Below are 13,926 nucleotides of genomic sequence, written 5' to 3' on the forward strand. Positions count from 1 at the left end.
ATACATAACCTTGTTTTATGTGTGTTTCTGATTTGGGGACACTTTATTTAATATATATTGTTGATTCATTAATTTTGAACTTACACCCAACAGCATTGTAACTCATGCCTGAACAAAACTTATACATGGAATTTTCTTTGCAAGGCACATTACAGCCTTCTTGGGCTTAAGGACACTTCAGTAACTTTATGACCACCCTTGGGGGCCATTTTAAACATTGAAATCATCAATGAAAACCATGTGGAAAACATGACATTAAATGGGCCATGACTTTTTTTTGTTTTTTTTCATTTGGAGACAGAGTCTTACTCTGTCACTCAAGCTGGAGTGCAGTGGCACAATGATAGCTCATCACAGCCTTGATTTCCCTGGGCTCAAGCCATCTTCCCACCTCAGACTCCCAAGTAGCCGAGACTACAGACCTGTGCAATCATGCCTGGCTAATTTTTGTATTTTTTGTAGAGATGGGGTTTTGCTGTGTTGCCCAGGCTGATCTCGAACTCCTGAGCTCAAGGGATCCTCCTGCCTTGGCCTCCCAAAGGGCTGGGATTACAGGCATGAGCCAGTGTGCGTGGCCGAAATTTTTTTCAATATGAGAGCTGAAATAAGAAGGCAGAGTCTGTGTCACCTTGTCTGCCTCGGCTGGGGACGTGCACATCCAGCGACTCAAAATTTTTACCACTCTGCGTGTGTCTCAATGACCATGAAAGTGTCACGAAAATTGATTTGGGGATTACAAATAGATTTTAGTGAGTAGACAAATTTGCAAATATAGGATCTGCAAATGATGAGGATCTACTATACCTAGACTTCACTCTTCTCCCTACTTAGAATCTATTGGTACATCCCATTGACTGAACCCAACCAGAGGTCAAAATAACCTGTCAATACCATCTTATAAAGGTCAACTTCCTGCGTACCAAACAGGGTAAGCAAGGGTGGACAATGGATCTGCAGGGGATCTAGAAAATATTCAGCATATCATCCCACATTATCTGTAGCCTTGACTGGGATCCCTAGGGATCTGCCCATTTTATAAGACATTCGTTCACTCATTCTTTTGTTGTTCATCAAGCATTTACTAAGCACCTAGCAATAAGCTATGTTCTGTGAGGTGTCTAGTAGAGGCTTAAAAATATTAGAAGATGTCGACCCCATTCTCTAAGGGCTCACAGTCCAGAAAGAAGAGCTGATAGTCAACTGACACATATTTGAGCACCTCCTATATTCCACACTCTTTTTTAGGTGCCCAGGATATGGCAGGTCCCAAGACAAATCTTTGTCCTGGCATAACTTACAGACCAGAGCAGAAGAAAGGCAAGTGGTTGAAAGACCTCACGGAAGGAGGGTTAGTGCTCTCATAGGAGCATTCACTCATCAGTGGAACAAGTAGGGCAGTGAGTGTGGCCACAGAATAGTCAGCAAGAGCTTTCTGGAGGCAAGAAAGAGTATAGTTTGAAGGGCTCTGAGTCAGCGCCAGGAACCCAGATCGGGGAAGTAAAAATGATGAGAGATGAAGGCATGTCTTTGCAAAAATAGAATTATATTGCTAGTCCCAGTGCTGAGAAGTTCCAAAGAGAGGGACAGTTTAAAGCACTGCATGAGCTCACAGGAGGGTAAGACCATGTTGAACAGACCCTACAAGGACAAGCAAGACTTGGGCATGCAAAGAGGAGCCAGACAAAATATTCCAGAGCTCCTGGCTCACTGTAATAACTTTCTCAAAGACAGGGGCTCCTATCATCCCTCCCCAGCGTCTGTGCTGCACACAGTGCCCTGCATACCTCCACTCAGTTGCATGCATTCTGCTAGCCCATAGCTGTCCTTAATTGCCCAGGGAGGCCCACCTCCTCCTCCAGAGCACAGGAGTCAGAGTGGTAAAGAGAAGTTCTCCGAAGAGAGACTCAAAAGCTTAAGGTAAAATTGTGGGGCAAGTGGGATCCTGGGGGTACTCCTCAAATCACATCATGCATGGCCCCCTTTTCCCTCATGGTGGTTCTGAGGTCAGAGAAATGTTCAACAACAATGCACACACTCTCCCAGTTCAACATCAAGTAGTCATGCTCCATAGAAGTTGGAAGGATGGATGGATGGGAACACAGCAAAACCTAATTCTCTATACTGTGTGGGACCAGGCAGGCTTCAAGCAGTGGTTCCTTCCCCTCACTGAGGCTGGGAGTTCACCAAGTCCCTATATGCCTGGCTCTGCCCTAGTCCCTCTCGCAGACATGAACTCATTTCATACTTCCAATAACCTTGAGAGGTGACTATTGTTTGCTCCATGTAATGCATGGTAGCTTAGTCACCTATTCCAGACATCACGGCTAGCAAGAGGTGCATTTAGACTTGACTCTAATGCCTCTGACTCCAAGTCACGTCCTCTCTCTGTGTTCCTTTTCCATTTGCTTCCTCTTTTCCTTTTCCTAATTATTTGGCAGGAAGTCCTTTTGAAACGGGATCTTCTCTGTTCTAAACAGTAAGACTTAATGGAATACTCTCCTTGGCAAAGACACTTTCATTTCTGTGAATTATGGGAGTTCTTGCTACTGTCTTGGGAGTGACTTGTTTTTTTAACCTTTCAAAGCACTTCCCCACCTCTCATAACCTTTAAACCTTACAAGAACCATATAGGATAATTAGGTAAAGTTATGATCCGTAGTTTCAGATAAGTAAACACAGGCTCTGAGGAATTTAATAACTAATCGGAAAGTCATGCAGCCTTACCCTGAGACAAAACAAGAAAGACTCTCCAGACTTCCAATCTCTTCCTCCCGGCCTAGAAACGGCAAGTGGGCAACATCTTTTATGGAGAGAAGTTCCGAGGCGAAGTTCAGGGAATGAGAAAGACCTGTGATCAGTTGACAATGCCTGTCATGGGTAAGAAAAAGGAAAATAGGGGCACATGTGCTTGGTATTTGCTATCCCAACTTACCCATAACTATTTCAAAGCCTTAAGTTGTTTCTCACCTTAATGAGGAATTATGTTAATTCTCTTACAAGTAAGGCCTGGCACATAATTGATGCTTACTACAGAGACGTTCTATAATTTACTGAGTGACTGCTATTCCTCAGGCACTGTGCCAGGCTACATAGCTACATTCAAGTTTATCATTACTAAGTATTTAGATTTACTAAATTTAAACACAGCCTTAGATGTAATTTGAAAAAAACCACACCCCTGTATTACACAGGTCTTAGTATCAGAATTTTTAATATCTTAATAAAGAATTCTTACATGCTAAATAAGCTCAACTTAAGTTTATTAAGAAAGCATTCGTCAGGCACAGTGGCTCATGTCTATAATTTCAGCACTTTGAGAGGCTAAGACTGGAGGATTGCTTGAGCCCACTTCAAGACCAGTCTGGGCAATATAGTGAGACCTTGTGGCTACAAAAAAAATTTTTTTTAATTAGCCAGGTGTGGTAGTGCATGCCTGTAGTCCCAGCTACTTGGGAGGCTGAGTCAGGAGGATTGCTTGAGCCCAGGAAGCAGAGGTTGCAGTAAGCTGTAATTGTGCCACTGTCTGCAGCCAGACCCTGTCTCCAAAGAAAAAAAGAAGGAAGGAAGCATTTATATTTAAAACTGGGATAAATGCACTGTCAATATTTTAGGGATGAAGTTTACTGCCAGCAAGCACAGTGAGGGCAGGAGCTCTGTTCCGTTCATCTTTATGTCTCCAGTGTCTGGCCAGCTGTACATTAATATAAAAATGGATGGATAAGTGAGTAAATGAATGAAGCTCAGAGCCATTTGCTGATAACGTAACCAGTGACATACTACATGTCCTCTCTCTAGTGGCCATGAAAATTGCAAGGACAATTTTATCAACTTCGGTCCACTATTTTTTTTTTTTTTTTTTTGTAGAGATGGGGGTCTCACTCTGTTGCACAGGCTGGCCTCGAACCCCTGGCCTCAAGCAATCCTCCTGCCTCAACATCCCAAAGTGCTGAGATTACAGGCATAAGCAACCATATCTGACCTCATTAAAAAAAATTGTAGAGACAGAGTCTCCCTGTGTTGCCCAGGCTGGTCTCAAACTCCTGGTCTCAAGTGATCTTCCTGCCTCAGCCTCCCAGTAATCATGATAATGGATTATTATGGTGGTTGGTTCCCTATAAAAGGGTCATTTCACTGCCCCACCACCACCCTCTCTCACTCTCTCTCCTTCTGTCATGTGATGATGTAGCAAGAAGGCCCTCACCAGATGCCAGCACTTTGATATTGGAGTTCCAGCCTCCAGTACTATGAGCCCATAAATTTCTGTTCATTGTAATTTCCCAGTCTGTGGTATTGTTATAGCCACACAAAATGGACTGAGACAGGGACCTAGTAAGAAGCTATGCTCTCTGTCAAAATGTTTCTGCATTTCTGAGAGGCAGTGAACCCACAATGGCTTAGGATGTGTGTGTGTGTGTGTGTGTGTGTGTGTGTGTGTGTATAAAAGCTAAGAAAAAGTAAAGTACTGGAGAGGGAAAAAAAATCAGTTAATAACTCAAAGTATTATCCCAGGATGCCATCATTGGCCTTAGCTGTGCTGAATTTCAGAGAAAAAAAGTAAGATTTAAGGAAATATATTCTACAGTCTTTCTTTTTTTTTTGAGACGGAGACTTGCTCTGTCACCCAGGCTGGAGTGCAGTGGCGCAATCTCGGCTGACTGCAAGCTCCGCCTCCCGGGTTCACGCCATTCTCCTGCCTCAGCCTCTCCGAGTAGCTGGGATTACAGGTGCCCGCCACCACGGCCAGCTAATTTTTTGTATTTTTAGTAGAGACGGGGTTTCACCGTGGTCTCGATCTCCTGACCTCGTGATCCGCCCGCCTCGGCCTCCCAAAGTGCTGGGATTACAAGCGTGAGCCACCGCGCCCGGCCTATTCTACAGTCTTTCTACTCAAGGTACAGGGTTGAGTTTTCAAAATCATACTTGCTGGGTTTTTTTTTTTTTTTACTATTTTGTTGAGGTATTCAGTACCACCTTTACCAACGAGAAAGCAGGAACCATGTGTGTCAATCTTGATTGAAGACCTATTTGTCTTCTTTTAGAGATGGCACTAAAAGCAGATTCCTTTCTCACTAAGAAGTGGACAGGTAACTGGAGCAGATCCACAAGACAGGGCCTCTGGAGACGTGGCAAGAGAAGGAGATGGAAAGTACTAAGCCAGTAAGGGACCCTAGGGCTACACTCTCTTCCCAATGCCGGCAGAGCTCTAGCGTTGACCCCAGAGAAGAGAGGAAGGGTTTTTTTTTTTGTTTTTTGTTTTTTTTGGTCTGCCCAGAAAAAGAATAGTCCAAGGTCAAAGGATCTCAGCAGGTGGAACAGCAACATCAGGGGAGGGGGACTGCTCATTCTGTTTCTCCAGGCCACCCTGGGGGGATGGCTCCGGGCCCTTCTCTTTTCATGGGGCCAGTTGAGTGTAGTCCCTCCTGTTACCAAAAGTGCTCAGATAATCAGGGGCTGTCCCTTTAGACACAATCCAACCACTAGTCCTTTAAAAGTTAGAGTTTTTAAAAAATCACATTTTAATTTTTTTTTTTAAGTATGTATGTATGTATGTATTTATTTATTGAGATACGGTCTCCTTCTGTCACCCCAGCTGGAGTGCAGTGACACAGTCCTGGCTCACTGCGGCCTCTACCTCCTGGGCCCAAGTGATCCTCCCACCTCAGCCTCCCAAGTAGCTGGGACCACAGGTGTGTGACACCACGCCTGGTTAATTTTTAAATTATTTTTGTAGAGATGGGATCCCCCTATGTTGTCCAGGCTGGTCTTGAACTCCTGGCCTTAGGTGATCCTCCTGCCTCAGGCTCTCAAAGTGCTGGGATTACAGACATGAGCCACGATGCCTGGCCTACTTAATTATTTATTTTAGAGACAGGGTCTCACTCTGTCATCCACACTGGAGTGCAGTGGTGTGATCATAGCTTATTGCAGCCTCAAACTCCTGGATTAAAGAGATCCTCTCGCCTCAGACTCCCAAGTAGCTAGGACTAAAGTGTGTGCCACCATGCCCAGCTAATTTTTTAATTTTTTGTACTTTTTATTTTTGGTAGAGATGGAGTCTCTGTGTTGCCAAGGCTGGTCTTAAAGTCCTGGCCTCAGGCTATCCTTTTGCCTAAGCCTCTTAACATGCTGGGATTACAGGCATGAGCCACTGTGTCAGGCTAAAAATCACATTTCTTCATTTTATACATAACATTGGTGCCTAAACGGAAACCCTTGTATGATCATCAAGGGTCATCCTTGATTAACCAGCTTAATCCTTAAGGCCCACAACTGATCACCAAGGTGAGTTCTCATTCCAAAGGAGTGTCTACTTGTTGGGGCCATGGGTTGGTTCTCAGGTCCTATAAATAGACTTGCTCCAGGAGCCCCAACCAAGGCTGTGTGACAATCCAATAAAATGCAATAAGAAAGCCAGAATCCAATGGTCTCTCTTAAAGGAGGCAGTGTTAATGGAGCAGACAGAGATTTATGTGCAAGAGGAAGAGACTAAAACATCTGTTTGTGGTAGTGCAAAAATTCAGAGAAAGTTTCTTTGGAGCCCATTTTTGTTTTGAGTTTGGAAACCCAGCTCCTGGGGCAATGGAAATACCCCTAGTATCCAATAATTATGGCAGCAAGAAACCTTGTCTTCATAGGGAAAGGACCAAGACCCTGCTATCTTAGACCAGTACTGCCAGTTTAAAGGCCTCATTAGACATGTAACGTTAGAAATGTTACATTTCCAATGACGGGCAGCTTCAGTGCCTTTGCACTTTGCAACAGAGTTTAAAGGCAATACTTTCAAAGCAGGAGTTTCTGCAATGTTGCCAATGACTTTAAAGTACACGATGCCAGAACCTGGGATTTGGCATATCCCAAGGACTCCCTTTCCATCACCACAAGATTCTTATGACTAAACCATAGGAAAGACAGTTTCCCATTACTCCTTGCATCAAGGCTACTGTTGTTTTACTGAGGTAAGAAAATGAAAACGATTAAGAACCAGAGGGCAAAGCCTGCCCTACCCAGTGGTGACAATAATGAGGGTGCGTCCAGCCAGGGAGAGGGCAGAGTCCCCAGATGACCTTGTTTGCGGCTGGCACAGGTCCTCCTTCCCTGTCTGGGTGCAGTTACGTATCAACAAGTGTTACTGTTGATATATTATGTAAGGATCAGAGGGAAGGTCAAAAGCTTGCCTGCCCTTGGGAAGCTGGGTGGAGCTTCTTGGAGCCTTCAAACACTAATTTTAAAAGACAATTTCCTATTACAGAAGCTATATGTATTCGTCGTCAAAATTTAGCAGACATGTGTATCTTTTATTATTATAATTGACAAAAATGGGATCATTCTATTTTATAACTGGTTTCTTTCACATAATAATACAGTATGGGCATTTTCTGGTGTCAATAAATATTTACCTATATCATTTTTAGTGACTGAATAATAGTTCAGTAGTATAGATCTACTGTACTTTATTTGAAATCTCTTATTAGGTATTTGGATCATTTCCAATTTTTTACTTCTATAAACATCACCATACTGGACATCCTTGTAAAATACATTTCTGTTGTCTATGCCCATTTTTAAAAAGCTTATGATAGATATTGCCAAACTGCCCTCCAGAATTGCACATTTTCACTAGTCGTGAAGTAGCATGTCAATTTGACTGTTGGAAATTGGTAGCTGAATGTGGTTTTAATTTACATTTCATTGATCAATGAAGTTGAACATTTTCCTCATAGACTTGTTGCTTGAGGCCATTTTCAAAAGGAAATAGGATCTCTGGGTGAGGAGTGTTCTGTTCCTCTAGTCTCTCTATCCGTGCAAGCCATTGTTTACTCAGTAAGGGAAAGGGCCAACCTGGAGCAACATCATTAAGCAGGCAAGACTCCTCACTAAGAACCCATCCTCCCAGATGAGATTCCAGTACCCCCACTCACCCTGCAAAACCCACCATCAAGGAAGAACTGAAAGCTCATTTATACTAGAGTAGAAGTAATTAATAGCACTTTTGCTGAGCTATCCTTCCTAGGCTATTTAACCCCTCCCCCGTGGGGAAGGCGGGAGTGGGTATTTAACCCTCCTACAAGCCTCAAGTGAAGGGAACAAAGCTGTCAAAATGACAGGCTTTCCTCAGGGGGTAGTAGAGATGTTTGGGGCAGGTGGAAGAAGGCAGGTTTTCCAGATCTGTAAGAATTCTAGCACCTTCCTTACCAGGATGTAGGCAGGCCTCGAGAAGAAGAGGTTGATCACTGGACAGGAGGCTTGTGTTTCAGCATTAACCCCTGTATTCCCTGAGGCTCCATTCTGAACTTTAGTTAGGAGGTGTCTTGCAGGCTTCTTTGCAACTCTTGGTGCCTAATGTGTGTGGATGGTGAGTTCCAGTGTGGTGGCATGATATTAAAATAAATGAACTAACACCTTTTCTGCAACATATCAGGCTGCTTCAGATATAACATGAGATCCTAACTTGTGACTCAATAATATTTCTTTGGAGAGTTGTTTCATGGAAAAAAAAATTACTGAAGGAAAAATCCTGTCTCATTGAAGATGTTTGTTGCAACACAATTGGCCAAACATTTAGAAATGAGGTAGTAAATTATGGTCCAATTGCTAGACTAAAAATTATACAATCATTAAAAATGATCATCAGGACATAGGAAAATGTTCCCTTATGTAAAAGTAAATGAAAAATTTATACATATACATATGTATATATAAAAAATTATGCCCAATCATACTTCAAAATTTATATGTAGGCCGGGCGCAGTGGCTCACGCCTGTAATCCCAGCACTTTGGGAGGCCGAGGAGGGCGGATCACGAGGTCAGGAGATCGAGACCATCCTGGATAACACGGTGAAACCCCGTCTCTACTAAAAATACAAAAAAATTAGCCGAGCGCGGTGGCGGGCGCCTGTCGTCCCAGCTACTCGGGAGGCTGAGGCAGGAGAATGGCGTGAGCCCGGGAGGTGGAGCTTGCAGTGAGCCAAGATCGCGTCACTGTGCTCCAGCCTGGGCGACAGAGCGAGACTCCGTCTCAAAAAAAAAAAAAAAAAAAAAAAATTTATATGCAGACCGGGTGCAGCGGCTCATGCCTGGAGTTTGAGACCAGCCTGGCCAACATGGTAAAACCTGGTATCTACTAAAATACAAAAATTAGCTGGGCATGGTGGCGCACGCCTGTAATCCCAGCTACTCGGGAGGCTGAGGCATGAGAATGGCTGGAACCCAGGAGGAGGAGGTTCCAGTGAGCCGAGATCGTGCCACTGCACTCCAGCCTGGGCAACAGAGTGAGGCTCTGTCTCAAAAAAAAAAAAAAAAAGATAATATAAATAAACAAATAAAATAAAAAATATATAAAATGAGTTCAGAAGAAAATATAGCTAAAAGTTAGCAGGGTTTATATCTGGGTTCTGACATTAATAGTAATTTAAATTTTCTTCCTCATTCTTTTTGCGTTTTCCAAGTTTTTGGCAGTAAGTATGTGTTACTTTTAATAATAATTTTTAAATCAAATAATTGTGAACACTTTTATCATTATGTGATTCTTGTATGGTAGAATATAAATGAATAAAAGCAGATTTTAAACACGTAGGTGTGCTATTACACATATTACACTTCCATTTTGGGGGGTAAATTGCAGATGAGCCTCTCTCTTACGCCAGTTTCCATTGGTGTTGGGAATATATTGTTTGTAGAACTGTGACTAGTTACCTCTGTGATTTCTAGATCGGACAGGATATATTGTTTGGATAATATTTCTTCTGTTTTGGGGAACAGAACCAATATTATCCAAACAATAGGATCCAGCAATAGTGGGGAGAGGACAAGTAAGCAGAGGATTGTTGGATCCTACTGTTTGGATATATACAAACAGAGCTGCTCCTCCACACAGCCTGGGGGCTGTGCGAGAATGCTATTAATATGCAGATTATGACAAACAGCCCAGAATGGGTAGCTCACTTGATGCTTTTGAAATCACTTGTACACAGATTATCTCACCTCTCTCTCAACCACTCCAAAAGACTGATTTAGGTCAAGGACAGATGAACTTGTAATTTCATAGAACTAGAGGCATGGGAAACTAAGGAAACCTGTAATCAAATTTGAACAGAAGATCTTCAAACCCAAAGTACTTGATTTGAACTAATAGTATTATAAAAATTTTTTCAAAAATCTGAGTGGCGATGAGTGGGTCAGATGATGACCCAGCTGTGGGAAGAGAGGGTGTGGATGGGCAAAGAGCAAGGTATGTATATTAGTGCTGGGCTTCCTGTTCCTTTTCTATTCGTGAGCCCTCAGGCAAGTTACACAAGCTCCCTGAGCCTCATTGGCCTCATCTTTAAAATGGGACTGGCAATAAGAATGGGTTGTTTGAGGCCAGGCGCAGTGGCTCATGCCTATAATCCCAGCACTTTGGGAGGCTGAGGCAGTAGGATTGCTTGAACCCAGGAGTTTGAGCAACATGGCAAGACCCCATCTCTACAAGAAAATTTAAAAATTACCTGAGCATGGTGGCGCACACCTATAGTACCGGCTACTTGGCAGGCTGACACAGGAGGATCACTTGAGCCGAGGAGGTGAAGGCTGCAGTGGGCCATGATTACACCACTGCACTCCAGCCTGGGCAACAGAGCAAGACCCTGTCTTGGAAAAACGGGGGCGGGGGGGGTGTTGTTTGAAAACCAAATGAGTTAATTTGTATGTATAACATGTGCAGAGTATGCTCATTAAATGAGTATTATATTTCTTATTTTCTGAAAAACCAGGAAAACAGTACTTTCTTACTTCTTCTTCAGAAGATGGGGCCAAGATGGTGGGGAAGCCCACAGCCATTGTCTTGTCTTAGTAGGTCTAAGAGGCAAGGGGAGGGCCTCTGCCATCCTTGCGTAGTTGGGATGAAGTAGAATTATACAGCAGTGACCCCAAAGGCCGACCTTGAGCAGCTGGAGGATAGGGGAGGTGGGCATCACTCACTTTGCAGTTTTGCCAGTGTGTCACTGTGGCTGACTGACCACCTCTGGCCAAGTTTGAAATAAAGACAGGGTGAGCTGAAATTCACATGACTGAGAGGCAGTGGAGCAGCGTGGTTCATGGTCTAGATTTCAGAGCCAGTTCAGCTGGGTTGGAATCCCTGTCTCTCCACATCCCGGCTGTGTGTACCTGACCATGTTACTGAGTCCCCCTTTGCCTAAGTTTCCTCATCTGATGAAAAAGGAATGATGATGATGATGATGATAACAGTACCAACCTCTCAGTGTTGTTTTGAAGATTAAATGAGTCCATTTGTATGAAGCGTTTAGAACTGCATCTGGCATGTGGCAGGGGTTTGCTCTTATTATTAGGCACACTATGGAATGAATAGGAGAGACAATTTAGGTCAGAAAAGGCGTCTGAGATATTGTTTCCCTGGAACACAGTTTACACTTGTAGACAGGTGACAGAGAGCTTCAGAAAGGCTTGTTCAAGCTCAGATAGTCAGATGGCGGAGGGAGGCCGAGAACTTTGGCTCCTCAACCCTTGGTCTCTGTGCTCCCTGTGTAGCCACACTTGTGAATCCAGGCAAAGTTGTGTCATGAATATGAGACATCACCAGCTCTCTCATTGCTGTGTCACCTCTGTGGGACCCCAGGAATCTATAGGCTCCCCGCCTTAGCTGGAACAAAAGCTGGAATAAAGCAGGTAACAGGGTCAGCAGAGTTATCTCAAGTTGTTTGGGACTGCAGACAAGTTCATGGGAAAGGAAAGTTACTTGTTTGGTACCAAAAGCCACCAGCCAGCTAAAGAAACAACCCTGCCCTGGGGGTTGGAATGTCAGCCCCCGCTGAGGCAACTGGCCCAGCATTCCAGGGATTCAGACAACCCGAGAGCACGGAGGGAGTATCGTGGCAGAAAACGGGGCCTCACGGTTACTGCTGGTCACATGACCCTCTGGTAAAGGCTAAGCACAAACAGCAGAGAAAGAAATCTGATTTTTCCGTAGCAAGACGTGCTCTAATAAGGTTCTGATCTTTTCAGTATCATTCATTACTTAATATAAAATATTACGCCAAAACATAATACGAAATAAATACCAAAGTAAACCATGCTAATCATAAACAATTAGAAAACACAGAAAACATAACGAAGAAAGTAGAATTATCATTTTTGTCTGGTTCTTTTTGGCTGTTTATGTATATATAATATATAACTTGACACAATTTAGGTTATAAAGTACATTAAATTGTATATTCTGAATTTGGTATATTATTTCTTTTGTTTATTATTTATTTATTCTTGAGACAGGGTCTCACTCTGACACCAAGGCTGGAGTGCAGCTGTATGATCATGGCTCACTGCCTTGACCTCCTGGGCTTGAGCAATCCTCCCACCTCAGCCTCCTGAGTAGCACAGATAACAGGTGTGTGCCATCATGCTTGGCTAATTTTTGAAATTTTTTGTAGAGCTAAGATCTCACTATCTTGCCCAGGCTGATCTTGAACTTCTGGGCACAAGCACTCCTCCTGCCTTGGCCTCCCAAAGTGCTGGAATTACAAGGGTGAGCCACTGTTCCTGGCCTGCTTTTGGTATATCATAAGCATTTTTCCACGTCATTAAATATTCCTTAAAAATATTTTTAACAGCTGCAAAGCATTCTGTTGGATGGATGGACCATAATTCTTTGAAATATTATTATGTTATTTTCAATTGTTTTTACAGCTACAGGAATGCAGCCCTAGATCACTTGTACTTCAATATGTGTGTACACCTCTGATTATGTCCTGAGGTTGAAATCCTGACATGGACTGGCTACTGAGGTTTTGCTTCTGCCTTAGGAAGGACTCAAAGCTCCCCTTTCAGGGCCCCTTGGGAATGAGGAGGAGAAGGGGTGAAGATAGTGGAACAGATGCAAAATCATTCTCAGGACATGGTGGTAAAAGGTGAGGGTGTCAGTGATGGTAGGTTGGAAACACTAGTGTCCACATGGGGGCCTCTCTCTCCAGCTTCCCACTTTTGGGGATTCTGTTTAGCCTCCTGACCTGCCATCTTAGAAACCTGTCTCAAATGACTTTAGCAAAAGGGAGAGTCAATTGGAAGAATCCTGAAATATCTTCTGTAATCAAAAGAAGGGCATCTGACCAAACCATGGGAAGGGCAGGGATATAGCTGGCCCTGGACCAACCAAATAACCCCCTGGGAGGGCAGGTTCTCAAAGAATATGAAACTTCCACTTTGACCTCAAGGAGTTGGGACAGGACAGTGCTCTCAGAAAAAGGAGATACGAGTTCCTGGAGGAAGGGAAGGCTCATGGCCTTTTGGGTGTTGTTTTCTAGGAAGCTGAGGTGGCAAGATGGACCTGGGGCTGCTGCCTCCCACTAGGGGCGCTACCTGCCCACGCTGTGGAAGAGTCTAGGCGTGGGAGCCTTTGTTCTGGTTTTGCTCGAGGACTTAGGGAGGAACATTCTTTTAGATTGTCTCTCTGTTTCTTCCTGCTTTCAGGTTGGTGAGTCCTCTAGGACAAAGAGATTCAAGTATGGACCTTGGGGACAAGGGTGAAGGCAGCCAGTAGAAGGTCTAAGCCTCCGCTCAGAGGTATACAATTAGCACTGTGAGCTTCCATAAGGTGCAGCCCAGCTCAACAACCTGAAGCTTTCACACGGAGATGTGGGGCCAAAACGAGTCAATAAGAAATGCTGTGCTTTTGCCTAGAGTGTCCCTAGTGCATATCTTCCTCCTGTACCTGTGGTAGAAGAAGGCTGGGAGTCCTAGCCAAATATCTGTCCAACTCTTCATCACTCTTCATCACTATCCAGAATGGCTTTTGAGACACATTGCCAAATTGCTGTGTTAAAAATGGAATATTTTGGGATCAAGCGAGAAGTCCAAACCAGGGGATCTTGCCAGTCCTGGGCATGTCATCCTCTCAATCAGCTTTAAGTAGCGTGCCAGCATTCTGCACAGGATAG

This window comes from Nomascus leucogenys, chromosome 1a, assembly GCF_006542625.1.
Source record: "Nomascus leucogenys isolate Asia chromosome 1a, Asia_NLE_v1, whole genome shotgun sequence".
NCBI classification, from domain to species: domain Eukaryota; kingdom Metazoa; phylum Chordata; class Mammalia; order Primates; family Hylobatidae; genus Nomascus; species Nomascus leucogenys.